This window comes from Dendrobates tinctorius, unplaced genomic scaffold, assembly GCF_039654945.1.
Source record: "Dendrobates tinctorius isolate UK_male_01 unplaced genomic scaffold, ASM3965494v1 ptg000251l, whole genome shotgun sequence".
NCBI lineage: Eukaryota > Metazoa > Chordata > Amphibia > Anura > Dendrobatidae > Dendrobates > Dendrobates tinctorius.
In genome coordinates this window covers 9,489,863-9,513,783 of record NW_027361918.1, presented here as the reverse complement: position 1 = coordinate 9,513,783, position 23,921 = coordinate 9,489,863, and the positions used below count along the sequence as shown (strand labels likewise).

The 23,921-nt window shown below is 47.4% G+C and overlaps 3 non-coding genes across 3 annotated transcripts; 1 reads left to right on the top strand and 2 right to left on the bottom strand.

Annotated features, from left to right (window-relative positions):
* Positions 1 to 3,841: 3,841 nt before the first annotated feature.
* TRNAE-UUC (transfer RNA glutamic acid (anticodon UUC)) lies at positions 3,842 to 3,913 on the bottom strand. The gene has a single exon. It is a non-coding gene; the product is annotated as a tRNA-Glu (tRNA).
* A 1,440-nt stretch (positions 3,914 to 5,353) lies between these two features.
* On the top strand, positions 5,354 to 5,427 carry TRNAN-GUU (transfer RNA asparagine (anticodon GUU)). Its single transcript has one exon. It is a non-coding gene; the product is annotated as a tRNA-Asn (tRNA).
* Positions 5,428 to 14,370: 8,943 nt separating this feature from the next.
* TRNAE-UUC (transfer RNA glutamic acid (anticodon UUC)) lies at positions 14,371 to 14,442 on the bottom strand. Its single transcript has one exon. It is a non-coding gene; the product is annotated as a tRNA-Glu (tRNA).
* Between the last annotated feature and the right edge of the window lie 9,479 nt (positions 14,443 to 23,921).

Here is a 23,921-nt window from a genome sequence, read left to right as displayed (position 1 = left end):
TGGCGGGAGTTTAGGGAAAGCTGGAACCGAAGGTGGGGTTGTGGCTGGGGCTGAAACTGTAGTCTCCAGCTTTGAGAGACGAGTAGCTAACGCCTGAATGGATGTATCGGCAATAGTAGCATTATGGTTAGCTTGAGTCTCTAGTGCTGACAATTTTGTTTTGGTAGCCTGAAGCTCCCCTTGAAGTCCTGAGATAAATGTGCATATCTTTTTAAGGCGTACATCCACAGAATCTGACCCAGCGAGCTCCATATTTGATGGCTTGTGTATCCTGTCAGATTAGTACTATAGGTTCTATGGAACTCGGTGGCATGGGTCAGAGAAGACAAACACAGTATATGTTCAAAGGTTCAGTATTGTATTGTAGCAACAGGTCTCAGTACTATGCAGATGTAGTTCAGGGTATTACAGTAAACAGGCTTCAGTATTGCACGGTACATAGATATAAGTTCTGGCAACAGGTAAAGTCTGTACGAACCAACTGGCGAGAGTCTGAGGTCCAGGCGCACACAGTCCTAAGGACCTGAGACTGGACCGGGCTCCAAGCGGAGAGCAGGCCGCAGAGATGACAGAGGCAGAGCAGATCCGGACAGGAGAGGTGGTCAGGCAGGATGGCAGGTAAGTAACAAACGGGGAATCCCAAGTTTTAGAAGAAGCAGGCACAATGCAAGTCTCCAAGCTTGGCAGCAGGTAAAGATCCAGATACACAAGCACAGGTATAATGTGCAGAGTCCCTTTTGTACACAGCAGGCAGGAAACAGGAAGCGTCAAACAGGAACAAGATGGCCCCTTGTGAAGCTACTCACTCCATCTTTGATAAAGGCAAAATTAAGGGCAAAGTCAGGCAGAACAGAAACATGGCTCAGAACCTCACACTTACACTCCTGCTGCTAATGTTTTTGCATTGACGACTCGATGTTCCTTTGGTTGGACGTCTATAACGGCAATGCACTCTGTGTGCCTCACTGCTATCTTGGGGAAAACCACTCCTAAGGTTGTCTACAAGCGTGTTTCTATACTCCAGCATGCACGTGTCCCTTTTCCTGGGAGGGGAAGCATCTGGGAAAATTTACTCTTGCACCGTGGATCTAATACTAACAATAAGGGCATCATGTTGCAGATACTGTAGTGCAGCAAGAAGGAGCTCATGTGTCAGGTGCTTCCATGAGGTACAATTCCATGGTGCATTCGTGGTGGGGAAATACACAAGGTTGCTTCCTCCATCCCCTCCCACCAACTACATTCAACACAAAGGGTTTATTATCCTCTTCACCTCCTGACTGTTGCACACCCATCACCTCTTCACCCATCACCTCTTCCTCCTCATCCTCCTCAGCACCTGCACCTTCACTAACAGTTTGTCTGGTACCATGAGTCCCTCGATCGCTGGCTCATCTGTGGTTCTGCACTGTCAGTTGGGTGGTTGGAGAGTTGTGACATGGGGGGAAACAAGGGTAATTCTGGTGTCACCTCTGTGTACTGTGTGTGATGTTAAGATGGAGGAAGAGGAGAGGCCAATTGATGCAGCTCCTGCCATCCACTGGAGCACATGCTCTTTCTGGCTCTCATCTACAAGGTGCCCCAATTTGTGGCCGCCAAAGAAAGGAAGTTGAGAAGCCCATCGAGTAACAGATGTTGTCAGTGGTCTTTGGATAGGATGAGATGGTGTTTGTACAGATGAGCTTTCATTCACATTAACACCTAACCCACGCACACATCGAACACCAAGCCTGTTTCCCCTTCCACCACGACTTCACTTTTTCACACTCATGATGGATGTACCCTTCCCCACTTTTAAATCGCAGTTTCACAACCATAGGCCCAGAACAGCAAGTCACCTGTCACTAAATGAACAATCACTATTTATTGATTGGCTGCCGGAATCTCCACACATTAAGTTAATTTAAAAAATAAATAACTGTCCGCCGCCCATCTGACCTCTCCTCACCCCCTCCGCTCCTCATCAAACATGTTCCCCCTCTTATCATACAGCTGCACTATCATAGCCAAAGTCCAACAAAAGCATTAGTGGAATCTTGATCATTTACCCAACTTTGGCCAACTTGTACCGATCTTGAGGAAAATACTTGGGAATTCGAATCTGCCAGATCCGTGCCGAATTTGAGATGAGTGAACATTTTCCGAACATGTTCTCTCATCTCTACTACTAACAGGAAAGTGGATTTCACACAAAAATGAATGGGATGAGATTTTTCAACAACTTTTGAAGACGATTATGGAGAGAATCTACTAAAAAATAATGTTCTTAGTACTGAGTATTTTGAGGAATTTATGGGACTCCAAAGCTCAGAGTCACAATCCTTAGCATATAAAAGTGGATTCCTATAGAACCAGGCTGTTACTATGAGCACAGTGTTACTCCTGAGCTCTGGAGGAATTTTTGTGTAAAGGAAAATGAGAAATTCCTTCCTGGGAACTGAGCCGTTGTGATGTGCAGGAGGGTTTGTCAGTGTCAGCAGGACAGGACATTGGACGCGTCCTCCAGGCTCTTCACTAACGGAAAGATTTTGTTATGCTGGAGTATGCACAAAAATGACAGACCGTAATAGAGGTGAGATTCTACACCTAATGGCGTCAGTGTTATACAATCCAGAGTTGTATTTCCTCCAGCAGAGTAAGTGTTGTGAGGGTTAGGTTATGTTATGGGCTGCTTTTTAGGGGGACATTCATAGAGCGGGTGGGAGAGTGTCCCTCATATCTCCCCCTACAGAGCTAGGACCACTGTGTGCTGACAGGACCTGGGTGAGGTCACAGTCATGTGATCAGTCATGTGATGGATGAGTCACATGGTCTAAGCTGAAATGGCTGAAGGAATGGACTCTCAGTGTTCAGTGTGTGGCCTGGAGAAGGCGCAATGCAGGAGAGTGCTGCATGGACTAGAGAGCCTGAACCGCATGTTCTGTCAGCCGTGAGCAGGAGGGACCCCATTCACAGAAGGACTGGGTTTGCCCTGCCACCAATTTGTTTTGTTTCCCCAGAGGGCTGTGTTTTCTTTGCTTGGTTTATGCTGCCTTATAACAAATTAAAGGAAGTTCTTACTGTCGCAATCTACCTCCGCGTGCAGCCGCTCTGCCACAAGACATAGAAAGAATCACTGCAGGGAGGATGTGAGAACATTTACTGAAAGAATTGGAGAATTTTGCAAAAAAAAAAAAAATCGCAATTGAATGAACCAAAATCATGATGAAACTCCACATCCTGACCACAATGGCAAACATAAAAGACATAGAAACCCTGGAAGCAGGCTTAGAAAAAGAAGCAAATGAAAAGATGAATAAGACACAGATGAAAACACAAAACCCCGAGACATAAAAACCCCACAATAGTGAACTGAGGCCAAAGAGATAAAAAAAAGTGACATTTTGGAAGGGAAAGGTGGAAAGAAGGAAATCAGAGAGCGAGCCCTTCTGTATGGATGGTCTGCTGTATCTGCCACCATCCGGTGGAAAATGATGAAACTTAATTGTCGTACTAGAAGCCCCACATCAGGAGAGCGAGACGGAAGAGACCCCGTCAGCAATGTGGCTGATTAATCCTGGGGATAATTATATAATTCTACTAATAAGTTATAAAATGTCCTTCGACCCGGAATCGAACCAGTGACCTAAGGATGTCTGTGCTCCACTACAGTCCTCCGCTCTACCAGCTGAGCTATCGAAGGCTCGTGTGCTGCAGCTCTCCTGCCGTCATCTCCTCGCTGCGTCTCCAGGTTTATGGGACACATAACACTGGACATTCCTATAATATATTACACATGTACATTATATGCTGATCTGACTGTAGCAATAATAAGGAAACAGCAAAAATAAAAGGACACATCTTCCCATACCGGGAGTCGACCCCAGGCCGCCTGGGTGAAAACCAGGAATCCTAACCGCTAGACCATATGGGAGAAGCTGTAGATGTGCAGCACCAGCAAAGAGTCGAGACTCTCAGACCCGACCTCTGGAAATGACACAGGAGTCGCTGGATGTTCTTCCCTTATACGGACTCCTCCATTTATGTGGCGGCTGCTGGAGCCACATCACAGGCTTGTGCCGCCCGTCACTTCACGTGTCCTCCACCCATCACTCCTGGAGATCTGATCCTCTGGAGATAAGACCCCAGAACTGTTCCTGATTATTACAAGGTGCGGGGGACCTCTTTCTGCAGCCGGCTCCTATTATGACTGATGAATAGTTTGCCGATCCTAATGAATCCCTCACAGGTGTTTGGTGTTTCTTATTTAGACGTTCTTACTTTGTCTTTTGTGCAGAGAGACGTCTGATACCACGATTCTCCAGGTCAGTGCGATTCCAGCGACATGATGACAAAGTTGTGCACAGATTATTAATTGTTACATTAGAAAACAATTCAGAAAAAACAAACAGTTTCTGTCACCATTTTCACAGATCATTTTCGCAGCATTTTTTCTTTCCACTGATTGAGCTGTGTCAGTTAGAAATCGTCCAGACCTGAATAAGGAAGATGATTTGTTCTTTATTGATCACGCCGGCATGGAGAGAGAATGACGGCCGCACCAGATGTCAGCAGTCACCTGTCTGCCCCAATACAGATTCTAGGAGTTTAAATAGAACAACGTTCAAGATACAAAGTTTGCAAAATAATACATATGTTGGAATATTCTTAACTGTCAGCAATCCTTATCTACGTTACCAGAGAAGAAAAAGGGATGACACTAAATTTGTACGTAAGATTAGGAAAGCAAACTAAGCATTACATCCATGTCTTCACATTACGTCAGCAGAAAAGTTTCTAAGTCAAGAAACCTAAATATCATTCATGCAATCATGTATCTATACACACATACATAAATACAAACACATAAAAGAAAGGAATTTATTATAACAAGCTGTTTGTGGACTTGTCATATTTTATGGGCTGATCGGATGCGTTTATTGATATGAAATTGGGGAACATTTGATATTTTGTTCACTTTCTACTTTTTCAGGGAGGCGACAAAAAAAACGCAATTCTGATGTTTTTTAATTTTTCATACAATTTCATTTTTTGTAGGGTTAATAACCTTTGGGTTATGGGCCCAGCACACATCCGCTGCGCCACTCTGCTTGTGTTAACAGATGTACAGAGTAAAATTCTAATGACTGTTTGTGTTCAGGTCGATGACATGTAAATTTTCAGCCATTACATATTTGTTGGCGACTAGAGTACTCCTGGGGTTCTGCAATTGTTTCTTTGTTTTTTTTTGCTTTCTTGTGTCATATTATTGTTGAAAATCATTAGAGGAAATGGTGTCTGACCATTGTTTAAGGTTCCGGTTAAAACTGGTGGGTGCGTCCGGCTGTTAGACGAAAGTTCGGCAGGCGTTTGTGTCTCTGTGGCGCAATCGGTTAGCGCGTTCGGCTGTTAACCGAAAGGTTGGTGGTTCGAGTCCACCCAGGGACGTTGGTTCCTTTTGCTTGGGTAGCATGCTACAGTTGAAGACGTTTTCACATTGGTGCTCAGCATCTCCATAAAGTAAAAGCACTGTTGCTGCCTAAGTTTTGAATTCACAAGGCAAACTGGAGAAAAAACTTTCCGGTTGTGTTTCTTTCTACATGTCCAGAAAGAGAATAGCTGTCTGGTATTTGCCAGAAGGCTGAAAACATCTGATAGAATACACAAAACTTCCTTCGAGCCAGAATTGAACCAGCGACCTTAGGATTGGTAATTTAGATCTACAGTCCTCCGCTCTACCAGCTGAGCTATCGAAGACTTGATTTTGGCAGTGTTGAAAGTCTTCAAGGTTTGGACGTGTGTGCCACGAGCAGGCGGTAAAAACAACTCACTCGGCCAACTGAAAAAGGCATCCTAAGATCCCGCTAAATCTCGCATGCTAAGCGAGCGCTCTACCACTTGAGCTAATTCCCCTTGATATACTTTAACTTCTCTTGTCACCAGGCGGTCGGTCACTTTCCACCAGATGTTTTTTTCTTTCCTGATTGATAGCTGAGCCTTACACAGGGTGGGCCATTTTATGGATACACCTAAATAAAATGGGAATGGTTGGTGATATCAACTTCCTATTTATGGCACATTAGTATATGGGAGGAGGAAAACTTTTCAAGGTGGGTGGTGACCATTGCGGCCATTTTGAAGTCGGTCATTTTGGATCCAACTTTACTTTTTTCAATGGGAAGAGGGTCATGTGACACATCAAACTTATTGAGAGTTTCACAAGAAAAACAATGGTGTACTTGGTTTTAATGTAACTTTATTCTTTCATGAGTTCTTTACAAGTTTCTCTTTGTTTACAGCCATTGACATGTCACAGAGGTTAAAGGGAACCTGTCACCCCCCCAGGGCATTTTTCAGTTAAAGAGCCACCGTCAGCAGCACTAAGGCTGCATTCTGTGAAGGTGGCTCTTCTTTTTCTGACCCCCAGTAACGCTGAAATATCGACTTTTATAAATAGCTCCTCATACCTGTAATGTGTCCCATAGGTATGATGTGTCCCCCTGTATCAGCTGCCTACCATCTGTCCAACATGCCTGTCCTATGTCTTAGCACCGCCCACCATCCATCATAATGCCCCTGTGCGTCACTGCCTCCTCCTCATTTAAATGCCGGCGCCTGTGCTGTTACAAGTGTTCTCAGGCATGCGCAGTGTGCGTTGCCCGAGAACCAACATCAGGCTACTGCGCCTGCGCGTTGTGGAGGCATCAGATCCCGCCCCGCAGTGTGTTATGATGTATTTGGGTCGTCCTCCCAGGGCGGCGGGGTACTTGGTACTGAGGCCGGTGTCAGGGGGATGTGTCACCACAGCAGTGACCCAGTCCGTGGCCCTGGGCACCCAAGCAATGGTGGAATGTGATGTAGTTTAAGTGGAATGGAATAGTTCGTGATGCCACCTGTGGTGTTCGGCAAGGGAGGTGTTAAGCTGATGCTGCAGACAGATCCTCTTGGACAGATGGCAGGATGCAGCAGTGATGGTATAGCCCTCCACAGGCAGGGCTGATGTCGCAGGGCAGTGTAGTTGTAATGGGTGTGGAAAGGCGCAGGCAGTGTAAAAGATGGTACCCAGATGTAGCGGTGCTGAATGAATTGGCGCGAGAATGAATGGAGGACACTAAGGCTTGCAGTTCCAAAACTTTACTCACAGTCTGCGGTACACAAGGGTGCCTGCCTCCGGGCCGTGTCCTCCGGGTCAGAGACTCAGCCAACCTCCAGGCCAGATGGAAAGCTCCTCTCCAACACTCCACCAACATGTACCTTTCCTGAACGACTCCTCTATTGCACCTTAAGGTGTGATACCGTGGTACTCTGGAGTTCCTCCTGTCAGATGTTCCTAACAACTCTACTCATATGGCAGACAGCTGTAGCCTCTCTCGGGGACTCCCTTCTCCGGAGTACTGGCACTCTATTCAGTTGCTGTTGTGCCCCAAGTCTTAGATGGGAGTAGTGCATTTATAGCCAACTACTCCACCGGTGTCTGCAGCAGAACCATAAGTGTCCATACAACCTCAGGGACCGGGCCCCGGCCTTGCGCTGAGAACCTATAGGCAGGGTTCCTCTTCAGACCCACGTCTCCTCTCTGTTCTCCTACTCCTTCATTCCGTACTGATCCTTCTCTCTCTTATGGAAGCTTAGGTTGCAGTTCTATGTCTTTCTCCTTCTGTTCCTTTCCCATGCCAGCTGGCTCAGATCACTGAGGCAGCTGCAGCACTCCTTCCTCCATCCCTCTTCCAGGGAACCCCACTCCTCCCGAGTGGCTTCCTTCTGTCAGACTGAACCCCGACTGAACTATCATCCTACACTTTCCCACTCTTTTATATATCTAAACTCCACCCACCTCCCAACACATCCTGTTTTCCATGCAGGGAACCACCAGAGGTGCTCTGCTACTCTCTAAGCACTGAGCCGCAATGTGGTTGTGCAGAACTACCCTGTTGTGTGGGGTGCGAGTGTTGGAGTGTGGAAAAAGGAGTTCCCACCTTACCTGGATGGGGGGGCACTACACCTTAGGAGAAGGTGCAGTACCTCTGTAGCGACTGAGCCTCAGGGGCGCCACATATTCACACTGTGGGGCTGGGGCCTCCGCAACATGCAGGCACAATAGCCTGATGTCGGTTCTCGGGCAGCACGCACTGTGCATGCCCAAGAACTTTTGTTACAGCGCAGGCGCCGGCATTCAAATCAGGAGGAGGCAGTGATGCACAGGTGCATCATGATGAACGGATGGTGGGTGGTGTTGAGACACATGACAGGCATGAAGGATGGATTGTAGGCAGCTGACACGGGGACACATCATACCTATGGGACACATTACAGGTATGAGGAGCTATTTGTAAAAGTCAATATTTCAGTATTACTAGGGGTCAGAAAAGGAAGAGCCACCTTCACAGAATGCAGCATTAGTGCTGCTGACGGTGGCTCTTTAACTGAAAAACGCCCTGGATGGCTTGAGTTTTACTGGCATCCATGCTGAAACCCTGAGAAGAGATAACATACCCCAAGAATTGGATTTCCGTTTTGTGGAACTCGCATTTCTCCAGCTTGATATACATGTGATTCTGCCGTAGGCGATCCAAGACTACTCTCACGTGCTGCTGATGCTCCTTGATGTTGCTGGAAAAGATTAAAATGTCATCCAAATAAACAACAACAAAAATATCGAGTATGTCTCTGAAAATGTCATTCACCAAGTGTTGAAACGTAGCCGGCGCATTACGGAGACCAAAAGACATGACGAAGTACTCAAAATGTCCATAGCGTGACCGGAAGGCTGTCTTCCACTCGTCACCGGGACGGATCCGTACTAGATTGTATGCTCCACGGAGATCTAATTTCATGAAGCTTTTAAAGTGTCGCACCCTTTCCAGTAATTCGGGAATTAATGGAAGTGGATAGGAGTTCCTGATCGTAATTTTGTTGAGCTCTCGGTAATCAATCCATGGGCGGAGTGAGCCATCCTTCTTTTTCATGAAGAAGATCGTGGCACGCGCCGGGGAGGAAGATGGTCGTATAAAACCCTTGGCTAGGTTTTCATCGATGTACTCCTTGAGGGCTTTTAATTCTGGCCCAGCCAAAGGGTAAATGTTACCGAACGGAATCGCGGCACCAGGTAGCAGTTCCACGGGGCAATCGTACGGCCGATGTGGAGGCAATTTGTCTGCATTTTTCTTGTCACATTCATCGATGAAATCCTGATACTCTATTGGTAGATTTAAGTCAATGGAGCATGCTGACCCAACTAAAGCTGGTTCCTTAGATGATATCTGTCTACTAGGAAACTGTATTTCCTTCATCTCCCAATTGATAGTAGGGTTTTGCAGTCATAGCCATGGTAGTCCTAGGATTATGGGAAAATGAGGGGAGGAAATTAACAAGAAGGACAGTCTTTCTGAGTGATCCGCCCCCATACGGACTTTCAGTGATGTTGTTTCAAGATCTACGGGCCCGGACACCAGTGGGGAACCATCCACCATTTCCATCAATACCGGAGAGATCCTCTTTTGTGAACATATACTGTGTTCTTTAGCGAATGTAATGTCCATAAAAATGCCGCTTGCCCCTGAGTCCACCATAGCGAAACTAGCAATCCATTGTGACTGGGTCCATATCTTGATGGGGATATAACAGAGTGAGTCCTTCCTTGAGCCGTCCAAGGTCGAAGTAGTGGAACTCACTGAAGAGATGGCTGCATTCACCAGTGAGGATATTTCTGAAGTACAGTCGGAGAAGTCGTGATTCCAGTTGACTATTTCTTTCCTAGTAGGATTTGAGTGGGAAACTACTGAAGATACGTCCGAAAAGTCACATTCGATTACCGCAGCCGTGGTCTTGCGATTCTTACCGGGACAATTCGAAATATAGTGACCTGATTTTCCGCAGTAGAAGCATAAATTTTCTCTAAAACGGTGCTCCTTGCGTGGGACAGGAGGACTTCTCCGGACTGCATCGACCTGCATAGGTTCTGACTCTACTGGGAGGAAGGACTTGCTCTGGGCTTCCCTGGAGGGAGACGGCAGGGTTACAAAATTACTGCGGCTAGCATCTGCCCATCTCTCTTGCCGGCGTTCTGCAAGACGGATATCAATCCAAATGCAATGATTTATGTAGTCTCCCAGGGCAGCGGGTGACTCGCCTCTAGCCAGTTCATCTTTAATTGTGGCAGATAAACCCCTCCTAAACACTGCGTATTTTGCTGAGTCGCACCACGTAGTGTCCAACACCCACCTCCGAAATTCCATTGCGAATTCTACGACAGGACGCTTTCCCTGATGGAGGGCTAGCAATGCGGTTTCTGCTGTGGCACTTCGGTTAGGGTCATCGAACATCTGACACATTGCGGAAATAAAATCATTTAAAGAATTCAAACAGACATCATTAGTTTCAATCAGGGGATTTGCCCAAGCAAGAGCCTTGTTGGTTAACAGCATTATCATAGTCAACACCTTGTCTCGTCCTGTTGGAAACTGAGCCGCATGCGTAGCAAAATACAGCTGACACTGATTTAGGAACCCTCGGAATTTTTCTCTTTCGCCACCGAACCTGAATGGCGGGAGTTTAGGGAAAGCTGGAAACGAAGGTGGGGTTGCGGCTGGGGCTGAAACTGTAGTCTCCAGCTTTGAGAGGCGAGTAGCTAACGCCTGAATGGATGTATCGGCAATAGTAGCATTATGGTTAGCTTGAGTCTCTAGTGCTGACAATTTTGTTTTGGTAGCCTGAAGCTCCCCTTGAAGTCCTGAGATAAATGTGCATATCTTTTTAAGGCGTACATCCACAGAATCTGACCCAGCGAGCTCCATATTTGATGGCTTGTGTATCCTGTCACATTAGTACTATAGGTTCTATGGAACTCGGTGGCATGGGTCAGAGAAGACAAACACAGTATATGTTCAAAGGTTCAGTATTGTATTGTAGCAACAGGTCTCAGTACTATGCAGATGTAGTTCAGGGTATTACAGTAAACAGGCTTCAGTATTACACGGTAAGCAGATATAAGTTCTGGCAACAGGTAAAGTCTGTATGAACCGACTGGCGAGAGTCTGAGGTCCAGGCGCACACAGTCCTAAGGACCTGAGACTGGACCGGGCTCCAAGCGGAGAGCAGGCCGCAGAGATGACAGAGGCAGAGCAGATCCGGACAGGAGAGGTGGTTAGGCAGGATGGCAGGTAAGTAACAAACGGGGAATCCCAAGGTTTAGAAGAAGCAGGCACAATGCAAGTTCTCCAAGCTTGGCAGCAGGTAAAGATCCAGATACACAAGCACAGGTATAATGTGCAGAGTCCCTTTTGTACACAGCAGGCAGGAAACAGGAAACGTCAAACAGGAACAAGATGGCCCCTTGTGAAGCTACTCACTCCATCTTTGATAAAGGCAAAATTAAGGGCAAAGTCAGGCAGAACAGAAACATGGCTCAGAACCTCAAACTTACTCTCCTGCTGCTAATGTTTTTGCATTGACGACTCGATGTTCCTTTGGTTGGACGTCTATAACGGCAATGCACTCTGTGTGCCTCACTGCTATCTTGGGGAAAACCACTCCTAAGGTTGTCTACAAGCGTGTTTCTATACTCCAGCATGCACGCGTCCCTTTTCCTGGGAGGGGAAGCATCTGGGAAAATTTACTCTTGCACCGTGGATCTAATACTAACAATAAGGGCATCATGTTGCAGATACTGTAGTGCAGCAAGAAGGTGCTCATGTGTCAGGTGCTTCCATGAGGTACAATTCCATGGTGCATTCGTGGTGGGGAAATACACAAGGTTGCTTCCTCCATCCCCTCCCACCAACTACATTCAACACAAAGGGTTTCATTATCCTCTTCACCTCCTGACTGTTGCGCACCCATCACCTCTTCACCCATCACCTCTTCCTCCTCGTCCTCCTCAGCACCTGCACCTTCACTAACAGTTTGTCTGGTACCATGAGTCCCTCGATCGCTGGCTCATCTGTGGTTCTGCACTGTCAGTTGGGTGGTTGGAGAGTTGTGACATGGGGGGAAACAAGGGTAATTCTGGTGTCACCTCTGTGTACTGTGTGTGATGTTAAGATGGAGGAAGAGGAGAGGCCAATTGATGCAGCTCCTGCCATCCACTGGAGCACATGCTCTTTCTGGCCCTCATCTACAAGGTGCCCCAATTTGTGGCCGCCAAAGAAAGGAAGTTGAGAAGCCCGTCCAGTAACAGATGTTGTCAGTGGTCTTTGGATAGGATGAGATGGTGTTTCTACAGATGAGCTTTCATTCACATTAACACCTAACCCACGCACACATCGAACACCAAGCCTGTTTCCCCTTCCACCACGACCTCACTTTTTCACACTCATGATGGATGTACCCTTCCCCTCTTTTAAATCGCAGTTTCACAACCATAGGCCCAGAACAGCAAGTCACCTGTCACTAAATGAACAATCACTATTTATTGATTGGCTGCCGGAATCTCCACACATTAAGTTAATTTAAAAAATAAATAACTGTCCGCCGCCCATCTGACCTCTCCTCACCCCCTCCGCTCCTCATCAAACATGTTCCCCCTCTCATCATACAGCTGCACTATCATAGCCAAAGTCCAACAAAAGCATTAGTGGAATCTTGGTCATTTACCGAACTTTGGCCAACTTGTACCGATCTTGAGGAAAATACTTGGGAATTCGAATCTGCCAGATCCGTGCCGAATTTGAGATGAGTGAACATTTTCCGAACATGTTCTCTCATCTCTACTACTAACAGGAAAGTGGATTTCACACAAAAATGAATGGGATGAGGTTTTTTCAACAACTTTTGAAGACGATTATGGAGAGAATCTACTAAAAAATAATGTTCTTAGCACTGAGTATTTTGAGGAATTTATGGGACTCCAAAGCTCAGAGTCACAATCCTTAGCATATAAAAGTGGATTCCTATAGAACCAGGCTGTTACTATGAGCACAGTGTTACTCCTGAGCTCTGGAGGAATTTTCGTGTAAAGGAAAATGAGAAATTCCTTCCTGGTAGCTGAGCCGTGTGATGTGCAGGAGGGTTTGTCAGTGTCAGCAGGACAGGACATTGGACGCGTCCTCCAGGCTCTTCACTAACGGAAAGATTTTGTTATGCTGGAGTATGCACAAAAATGACAGACCGTAATAGAGGTGAGATTCTACACCTAATGGCGTCAGTGTTATACAATCCAGAGTTGTATTTCCTCCAGCAGAGTAAGTGTTGTGAGGGTTAGGTTATGTTATGGGCTGCTTTTTAGGGGGACATTCATAGAGCGGGTGGGAGAGTGTCCCTCATATCTCCCCCTATGGAGCTAGGACCACTGTGTGCTGACAGGACCTGAGTGAGGTCACAGTCATGTGATCAGTCATGTGATGGATGAGTCACATGGTCTAAGCTGAAATGGCTGAAGGAATGGACTCTCAGTGTTCAGTGTGTGGCCTGGAGAAGGCGCAATGCAGGAGAGTGCTGCATGGACTAGAGAGCCTGAACCGCATGTTCTGTCAGCCGTGAGCAGGAGGGACCCCACTCACAGAAGGACTGGGTTTGCCCTTCCACCAATTTGTTTTGTTTCCCCAGAGGGCTGTGTTTTCTTTGCTTGGTTTATGCTGCCTTATAACAAATTAAAGGAAGTTCTTACTGTCGCAATCTACCTCCGCGTGCAGCCGCTCTGCCACAAGACATAGAAAGAATCACTGCAGGGAGGATGTGAGAACATTTACTGAAAGAATTGGAGAATTTTGCAAAAAAAAAAAAATCGCAATTGAATGAACCAAAATCATGATGAAACTCCACATCCTGACCACAATGGCAAACATAAAAGACATAGAAACCCTGGAAGCAGGCTTAGAAAAATAAGCAAATGAAAAGATGAATAAGACACAGATGAAAACACAAAACCCCGAGACATAAAAACCCCACAATAGTGAACTGAGGCCAAAGAGATAAAAAAAAAGTGACATTTTGGAAGGGAAAGATGGAAAGAAGGAAATCAGAGAGCGAGCCCTTCTGTATGGATGGTCTGCTGTATCTGCCACCATCCGGTGGAAAATGATGAAACTTAATTGTCGTACTAGAAGCCCCACATCAGGAGAGCGAGACGGAAGAGACCCCGTCAGCAATGTGGCTGATTAATCCTGGGGATAATTATATAATTCTACTAATAAGTTATAAAATGTCCTTCGAACCGGAATCGAACCAGTGACCTAAGGATGTCTGTGCTCCACTACAGTCCTCCGCTCTACCAGCTGAGCTATCGAAGGCTCGTGTGCTGCAGCTCTCCTGCCGTCATCTCCTCGCTGCGTCTCCAGGTTTATGGGACACATAACACTGGACATTCCTATAATATATTACACATGTACATTATATGCTGATCAATTAGATTCTGACTGTAACAATAAGGAAACCGAGAAAATAAAAAGAATCATCTTCCCATACCGGGAGTCGAACCCGGGCCGCCTGGGTGAAAACCAGGAATCCTAACCGCTAGACCATATGGGAGAAGCTGTAGATGTGCAGCACCAGCAAAGAGTCGAGACTCTCAGACCCGACCTCTGGAAATGACACAGGAGTCGCTGGATGTTCTTCCCTTATACGGACTCCTCCATTTATGTGGCGGCTGCTGGAGCCTCATCACAGGCTTGTGCCGCCCGTCATTTCATGTGTCCTCCACCCATCACTCCTGGAGATAAGACCCCAGATCTGTTCCTGATTATTACAAGGTGCAGGGGACCTCTTTCTGCAGCCCGCTCTTATTATGACTGATGAATAGTTTGCCGATCCTAATGAATCCCTCACAGGTGTTTGGTGTTTCTTATTTAGACGTTCTTACTTTGTCTTTTGTGCAGAGAGATGTCTGATACCACGATTCTCCAGGTCAGTGCGATTCCAGCGACATGATGACAAAGTTGTGCACAGATTATTAATTGTTACATTAGAAAACAATTCAGAAAAAACAAACAGTTTCTGTCACCATTTTCACAGATCATTTTCGCAGCATTTTTTCTTTCCACTGATTGAGCTGTGTCAGTTAGAAATCGTCCAGACCTGAATAAGGAAAGATGATTTGTTCTTTATTGATCACGCCGGCGTGGAGAAAGAATGACGGCCGCACCAGATGTCAGCAGTCACCTGTCTGCCCCAATACAGATTCTAGGAGTTTAAATAGAACAACAGAAGAGCGTTCAAAATACAAAGTTTGCAAATAATACATATGTTGGAATATTCTTAACTGTCAGCAATCCTTATCTACGTTACCAGAGAAGAAAAAGGGATGACACTAAATTTGTACGTAAGATTAGGAAAGCAAACTAAGCATTACATCCATGTCTTCACATTACGTCAGCAGAAAAGTTTCTAAGTCAAGAAACTTAAATATCATACATGCAATCATGTATCTATACACACATACATAAATACAAACACATAAAAGAAAGGACTTTATTACAATTATTATAACAAGCTGTTTGTGGGTTGATCGGACGCGTTTATTGATATGAAGTTGGGGAACATTTGATATTTTGTTCACTTTCTACTTTTTCAGGGAGGCGACATTCTGTTAGTTGCTGCCCACTTCTCCAGTTTATTTAAATCTTTTTGAATCCTCTCTCTCTTCTCTAGTATTAGCTATCCCTCCTAGCTTTGTGTCATCAGCAAATTTAATCAGTTTACCCTCAATTCCTTCATCTAAATCGTTGATAAAGATGTTGAACAATACAGGGCCCAGGACAGAGCCCTGTGGTACCCCACTTGAGACATTCTTCCAACTGGATGTGCAGCCATTTACGACCACTCTTTGGGTCCGATCACTAAGCCAGTTATGAATCCACCTAACAGTTGCCTTGTCCATTCCATACTTAGTCATTTTTTCAATAAGGATTGTATGAGATACTTTGTCAAATGCTTTGCTGAAGTCTAGATATACTATATCTACAGCATTTCCTTGATCCACCCAATCAGTGATACCGTCATAGAAGGAAATTAAGTTAGTCTGACAGGACTTATTAGTTACAAACCCATGCAGACTCTGTTTAATCACTTCATTCTTATCCAGGTACTGACATACATGTTGTTTAATAATTTGTTCAAAGATCTTTCCTGGTATAGAAGTCAGACTCACCGGCCTATAGTTGCCTGGGTCCACCTTCTTCCCCTTTTTGAAGATAGGAACAACATTTGCTCTTCTCCAGTCTTCTGGCGCTTCTCCTGTTCTCCAAGAATTTTCAAAGGAGAACAGGAGAAGTGCCAGAAGACTGGAGAAGAGCAAATGTTGTTCCTATCTTCAAAAAGGGGAAGAAGATGGAAGCACCTAGGCCAAAGGCTCTGGCGAGAACCAGCTGACAGTGCTGGAACTCGGGTGGGTAGCAGAAGGTACCCATCCAAAGCAAAGTAGCCAGGCCACAAGCTGGCCGCAGTTACCGAAACCCACAGTCCTACAGGGGGTCCATGTCCGATTGGCACTACGGATCCAGCCTTCAGTGCCAGTTCCCGCAGCCCACATAGGAGTCACCTAAACTGCAGGCACCGTAGAGTCGGCTAACCCGGCCGCAAGACGACAGGACAACGGCTTGGTGGCATAGTGACCTTGACACTACCCGGAAACAGCAGGCGTGCTGAAAACAGGCTGGGCAACAGGGAGTACCCGTGCCAAAGACACTGCCGAGAACCAGCTGATGGTGCTGGAACCCAGATGGGTAGCAAAAGCTACAAGGGCCAATGGCACTACCGAGGAACAGCTGATGGTGCTGGACCATGGTTACTAGGCAGGAGGTACCTGTGCTAGAAAGCACTACCAAGGACCAGCTGACGGTGCTGGACCTTCGGATACCGAGATGGAGGCACCTAGGTCAAAGGCTCTGGCGAGAACCAGCTGACAGTGCTGGAACCCAGATGGGTAGCAGAAGGAACAAGAGCCAATGGCACTACCGAGGACCAACTGACGGTGCTTGACCACGGTTACTAAGCAGAAGGTACCTGTGCTAAAAAGCACTACCAAGGACCAGCTGACGGTGCTGGACCTCGGATACCGAGATGGAGGCACCTAGGCCAAAGGCTCTGGCGAGAACCAGCTGACAGTGCTGGAACCCGGGTGGGTAGCAGAAGGTATCCATCCAAAGCAAAGTAGCCAGGCCGCAAGCCGGCGGCAAGTTACCGAAACTCACAATCCTACAGGGGGTCCATGTCCGATTGGCACTACGGATCCAGCCTTCAGTGCCAGTTCCCGCAGCCCACATAGGAGTCACCTAAACTGCAGGCACCGTAGAGTCGGCTAACCCGGCTGCAAGACGACAGGACAACGGCTGGGTGGCATAGTGACCTTGACACTACCCGGAAACAGCTGGCGTGCTGGAACCAGGCTGGGCAACAGGGAGTACCCATGCCAAAGACACTGCCGAGCACCAACTGGCGTTGTTGGAGCCCAGGGACAATCATGGTGTAGGCCGAGGCCTACTTGGTGGTAGTTTTAGATTGTTTGTAGGCTACAACAGACTGTCAACGTGCTACAATTAGGCATCTGTCTCCACTCTGTTTCCAGGATTTCACGTGACCACCAACACCGCCAGTTTATGCGTACAGTAGCCGTCTGCCCAATCCACACGTGTTCCTGTGTTACTGGGGTTCTGTAATGTCAGCAGATCCCCTGATGTGTGTCTGCCAATGTCTCCTGCTCTGTCCACATTCCCACCACTTGCAGTGGGAAGGTGGACAGCGCAGGAGACAGTGCCGGACACACATTGGGGGATCAGCTCACGTTACAGAACACCAGGAACACAGGAACAAGTGTGGAAAGCGTGGACGGCGACTGTGAGCAGGAACTGGCGGTGTTGGAGGTCAGGGGAAATACTAGAGACAGAGTGGAGACAGAAGCCAAATCAGAGAATGTTTAAATCTGAAGTAGTTACAATTTGGAGGCAGCAGCAGTTTGCCATCCACACAGCAGGGGATCAGCTGATGTTACCGAACCCCACTTTCACATGAACGAGTGTTTGTTTTTTTTCTGTGCGGACAGTGTCAGAGACACCGCACTGCACTTGTTCATAGAGCCAGTGCGCGTGTCCTGAGTGCAGAAGCAGTGCTAAAAGATACCTGTGGAGACGGGCAGCAGAAGTGACAATGCGTGCTTCAGGCTAACAGTGTCAGGGTCCAGTCAGCACTGGAAAGTAAAGAGGCATAGGACCTGCGAACACTGAAACTGAATGATCTGCACGGGACCTATGGTCATGTGACTGCAAGGGGGCGTGGCTTAGCGTCCTGCTTTCAGATATGACAGGACACCACACAAACAACTCGGAGTCAGGCAAAACAGAGGTCACAGCAGTACGGGCAAACGAGGTACAGGAGGGACAAACAGTTGGATAGTCAGACAGAGCCAAAGGTCATACACAAGAGGGCGCAGTGGTACCAAGGGGACAAGCAGAGAGAAGTCGGGTCACAAGCAGAGAGTCATACACGAGAGGTAGCGCAGTACAAGAGGGTCACTTAACTCAGCCAAGGGCAGGAGTTTAACTGACACCGGACCCAGGTCCAGTGAACACTAAATAGCCTCCTGCTGCCAGAGAGAGGCAGCACAATTAACCCATAGTCTAACCAGGACGGGTCAAAGCGAAATCCCGTCCTGGATCATGACAGACAGCACTTCCGAGCACCAACTGGCGTTGTTGGAACCCAGGGACAATCATGGTGCAGGCCGGGGCCTACTAGGAGCCAGGTGTAAATCGGAGGTATTTTGACTTTGGAGGGAGCAGGACACTTTGCCCTCCACACAGCAGGGGATCAGCTGACGTTACCGATCCCCACTTTCACATGAACAAGTGTTTTTTTCTGTGTGGACAGCACTTCCGAGCACCAACTGGCGTTGTTGGAGCCCAGGGACAATCATGGTGTAGGCCGAGGCCTACTTGGTGGCAGTTTTAGCTTGTTTGTAGGCTACAACAGACTGTCAACGTGTTCCAATTAGGCATCTGTCTCCACTCTGTTTCCAGGATTTCACGTGACCACCAACACCGCCAGTTTATGCGTACAGTAGCCGTCTGCCCAATCCACACGTGTTCCTGTGTTACTGGGGTTCTGTAATGTCAGCAGATCCCCTGATGTGTGTCTGCCAATGTCTCCTGCTCTGTCCACATTCCCACCACTTGCAGTATAAAGGTGGACAGCGCAGGAGACAGTGCCGGACACACATTGGGGGATCAGCTCACGTTACAGAACACCAGGAACACAGGAACAAGTGTGGAATGTGTGGACGGCAACTGTGAGCAGGAACTGGCGGTGTTGGAGGTCAGGGGAAATACTAGAGACAGAGTGGAGACAGAGGCCAAATCAGAGAATGTTTAAATCTGAAGTAGTTACAATATGGAGGCAGCAGCAGTTTGCCCTCCACACAGCAGGGATCAGCTGACGTTACTGACCCCCACTTTCACATGAACGAGTGTTTTTTTTCTGTGTGGACAGCACTTCCGAGCAACAACTGACGATGTTGGAGCCCAGGGATAGTCATTTTGTAGGCTGAGGCCTACTTGGAGGCAGTTTAAGATAAGACGTTGTTTGAATTTGGAGGCAGCAGGAGAGTTTGCCCTCCACACAGCAGGGGATCAGCAGACGTTACCGAACCCCACTTTCACATGAACGAGTGTTTTTTTCTGTGTGGACAGCACTTCCGAGCACCAACTGGCGTTGATGGAGCCCAGGGACAATCATGGTGCATGCCGAGGCCTACTTGGAGCCAGGTGTAAATCGGAGGTAGTTTGACTTTGGAGGGAGCAGGACACTTTGCCCTCCACACAGCAGGGGATCAGCTGACATTACCGACCCCATTTTCACATGAACAAGTGTTTTGTCTGTGCGTACAGCACTTCTGAGCACCAACTGGCGGTGTCGGAGCCCAGGGAAAATCAGGTAGTAGGCCGAGGCCTACTTGGAGCCAGGTGTAAATCTGAGGTACTTTGAGTTTGGAGGGAGCAGGACACTTTGCCATACACACAGCAGGGGATCAGCAGACGTTACCAAACCCCACTTACTCATGAGCGAGTGTTTTGTCTGTGAGGACAGCACTTCTGAGCTACAACGGGCGTTGCTGTAGCCCAGGAAATAAAGTTCAGGTCATAGAAACATGAACACAACAGGAGACCTGGATCCTGTTGCCAGCCAATTATTTATTCTGGAAGAGGACTGGCAAATTCAGGTGAGATCCAGGCCTTGTTCATTTTCACAAAAGTAAGCCGGTCAACATTATCGGCGGATAGTCACGTGCGACGGTCTGTTATCACACCACCTGCAGCACTAAAGACACGTTCCGATAATACACTGGCAGCAGGGCAAGCCAGCACCTCCAATGCATACTGGCTAAGCTCTGGCCATGTATCCAGCTTAGAGACCCAATACTTGAACGGGGATGAGCCGTCTGGGAGTACACTAACAGGGCAAGACAAGTAGTCTGTCACCATCTGACGGAAACGTTGCCTCCTGCTGACTGGAGCCGTCTGTGATGGTGTAGCCGTTTGTGGCGGTCCCACAAAACTTTTCCACATTTGGGCCATACTGGCCTTGCCTTGTCCTGCGGCACTGCCTCTGCTACCTCTTTGTGCAGAGCTTCCTCCACTGCCTCTACCCACATGGCTGCTTTGAAAAGCACTACCAGCAACACTTGCGGGGGGAATGGAGAACATGATGGCCTGCACAAGTGTGTCTTGGTACTCCCGCATTTTACGCTCCCGGTTCAACTGTGGTATGAGGCTTTGTAAGTTGTCCCGGTAGCAAGGACCTAAGAGGGTGTACACCCAATAATCAGCCATTTGGAGAATGTTGGCGATGCGGCGGTCATTTAACAAGCACTGCAGCATGAAATCAACCATGTGCTGCAGACTGCCAACTGGACCGGAAACGCTGTCCCCAGCTTGAGGCAGCATCTCAGCCTGCTCAGCATCACCCCACCCTCGCTGTACACACTGACTACTAGAGTCTTGTGTGCCTCCCTCCTCTGGAGAGATGTGTTCCTCCTCCTCCATTGACTCCTCGTCATCCTCCTCACTAAGTGTCCCCTGCCTGGGCCTTTGTGTGGAAGCACGTTGCGCAGACTTGCCAGAAGCAGATGGCATTTCGGACTCCTCATCCTCGACCTCTTCAAAAACCTCCTCACTTAGTGCTTGTAAGGTTTTTTGAAGCAGACAGATAAGGGGGACAGTCATGCTGACTAGTGCATCATCTGCACTGGCCATCCGCATAGAGTCATCGAAGGCACGCAAAACTTGGCAGATGTCCCTCATAGTGGCCCACTCAGTGGTAGTGAAGTGTGTCCGGCGCACAGTGCGACTTGTTTGCGCCTGATGCAGCTGGTACTCCATTACTGCTGCCTGCTGCTCACACAACCGCTCCAACATATGTAACGTTGAATTCCACCTGGTGGGGAGGTCACATATGACGCGATGTTCTGGCAGGCGGAATCGGCGTTGCAGAGATGCAATGCGCGATCTTGCCATGCTGGAACGCCGCAAGTGAGCACACTCTAGGCGAACCTTGTGCAGCAGTGCATCAAGATCCGGATAGTCCCTCAGAAAGCTCTGCACGACCAAATTGAGCACGTGTGCCAGACATGGTATGTGAGTGAGGTTGCCTAGGCCCAGAGCTGCCACTAGATTTCAGCCATTGTCACTCACTACCAAACCTGGCTGGAGATTCGCTGGCACAAACCACACATCGCTCTCCTGCTTGATGGCATTCCAGAGCTCCTGTGCTGTGTGGCTCCGATTCCCCAAAGAAATTAATTTAAGGACGGCCTGTTGACGTTTGGCCACACCTGTGCTCATATCTGGCCTAACAGGCTCATGCAGTGCTGATTCCGAGGAACTAGAGTAGGAGGAGGACTCAATATGTACAGACTGCATTCCTGCAATCCTTGGAGTTGGCAGAATATGTACAGAGCCACTCTCCAGATCTGTACCCGGCTCCACAACATTGACCCAATGGGCAGTGAGGGAAAGGTATCGTCCCTGTCCATGGCTACTGGTCCACGCATCGGTGGTCAGGTGGACCTTGCTACTGACGGCGTTTAGTAGCGCATTTTTAATTTTTCCCTCCACATGCTTTTGCAGGGAAGGGACAGCTTGCCTGCTGAAATAAAAGCGGCTGGGCACATTGTATTGTGGAACTACCAATGACATCAAGTTCCGGAAGGTGTCAGTCTCCACCAGCCTGAATGATAGCATCTCAAGGGCCAGTAGTTTGGCAATGCCGGCATTCAGAGCCAGTGCTCGGGGATGGTTTGCCGAGTATGGCCCCTTTTTCTCCCATGCCTGTGCTACCGATTGCTGGTGAGTGGCCTGGGAGTGTGCTGATGACTGAGAACGTGGTTCAGTGGGTGGAATTTCACTGGGTCTCTGGACAACAGTGGCAGAGGTTCTTCCATGGCGTTCCAGTGAGGAAGCCGAACCAGCTGTGTGTGAGCTGGAGGAAGAGGCCCCAACACGAGCTGAAGAGGTGGTAGGTGCTGCTGATGGTTGGCCTACATCTTCAGTGTGTCTGTGTAACTCCACCTTGTGCTTGGTACGCACATGTTTCCACATATTTGTGGTATTGAGGTTGCTCACATTTTTCCCTTGTTTAACTTTCTGATGACACAGCTTGCATTTGACAAAGCAAATGTCATCTGCAACTGTGTCAAAAAAAGACCACGCACTGCAAGTCCTGGGAGCGCCCGTTTTGTGTTTTGGAAGAGGATTGAATCATAGAATCGCAGAGTTGGAAGGGACCTCCTGGGCCATCTGGTCCAACCCCCTGCTCAAAGCAGGATTCGCTAAATCATCCCAGTTAGATGTCTGTCCAGCCTCTGTTTGAAGACTTCCATGGAAGGAGAACTCACCACTTCTCGTGGCAGCCTGTTCCACTCATTGATCACTCTAACTGTCAAAAAGTTTTTTCTAATATCTAATCTGTGTCTCCTCCCATTCAGCTTCATCCCATTGCTTCTAGTCTTTCCTTGTGCAAATGAGAATAAAGTTGATCCTTCTACAATGTGACAGCCCTTTAGATATTTGTAGACAGCTATTAAGTCTCCTCTCAGTCTTCTCTTTTGCAAACTAAACATTCCCAAATCCTGCAACCTTTCCTCATAAGACAGGGTTTGCAGACCGGTCACCATTCTGGTCGCTCTTTTCTGAACTTGCTCCAGTTTGTTGATGTCTTTTTTAAAATGTGGTGCCCAAAATTGGACACAATATTCCAGATGAGGTCTGACCAAAGAGGAGTAGAGGGCAATAATGACTTCACGTGATCTAGACTGTATGCTTCTGTTAATACATCCTAGAATTGCATTTGCCTTTTTTGCTGCTGCATCACACTGTTGACTCATATTCAGTCTGTGATCTATTAGTATACCCAAGTCTTTTTCACATGTGCTGTCACTTAGCCCTATTCCTCCCATTCTATATATGCTTTTTTCATTTTTATTGCCCAGATGTAGTACTTTGCATTTCTCCCTGTTAAAAACCATTCTGTTAGTTGCTGCCCACTTCTCCAGTTTATTTAAATCTTTTTGAATCCTCTCTCTCTCTTCTCTAGTATTAGCTATCCCTCCTAGCTTTGTGTCATCAGCAAATTTAATCAGTTTACCCTCAATTCCTTCATCTAAATCGTTGATAAAGATGTTGAACAATACAGGGCCCAGGACAGAGCCCTGTGGTACCCCACTTGAGACATTCTTCCAACTGGATGTGCAGCCATTTACGACCACTCTTTGGGTCCGATCACTAAGCCAGTTATGAATCCACCTAACAGTTGCCTTGTCCATTCCATACTTAGTCATTTTTTCAATAAGGATTGTATGAGAGACTTTGTCAAATGCTTTGCTGAAGTCAAGATATACTATATCTACAGCATTTCCTTGATCCACCCAATCAGTAATACCGTCATAGAAGGAAATTAAATTAGTCTGACATGACTTATTAGTTACAAACCCATGCTGACTCTCCTGATTGCTCCTCACGGGT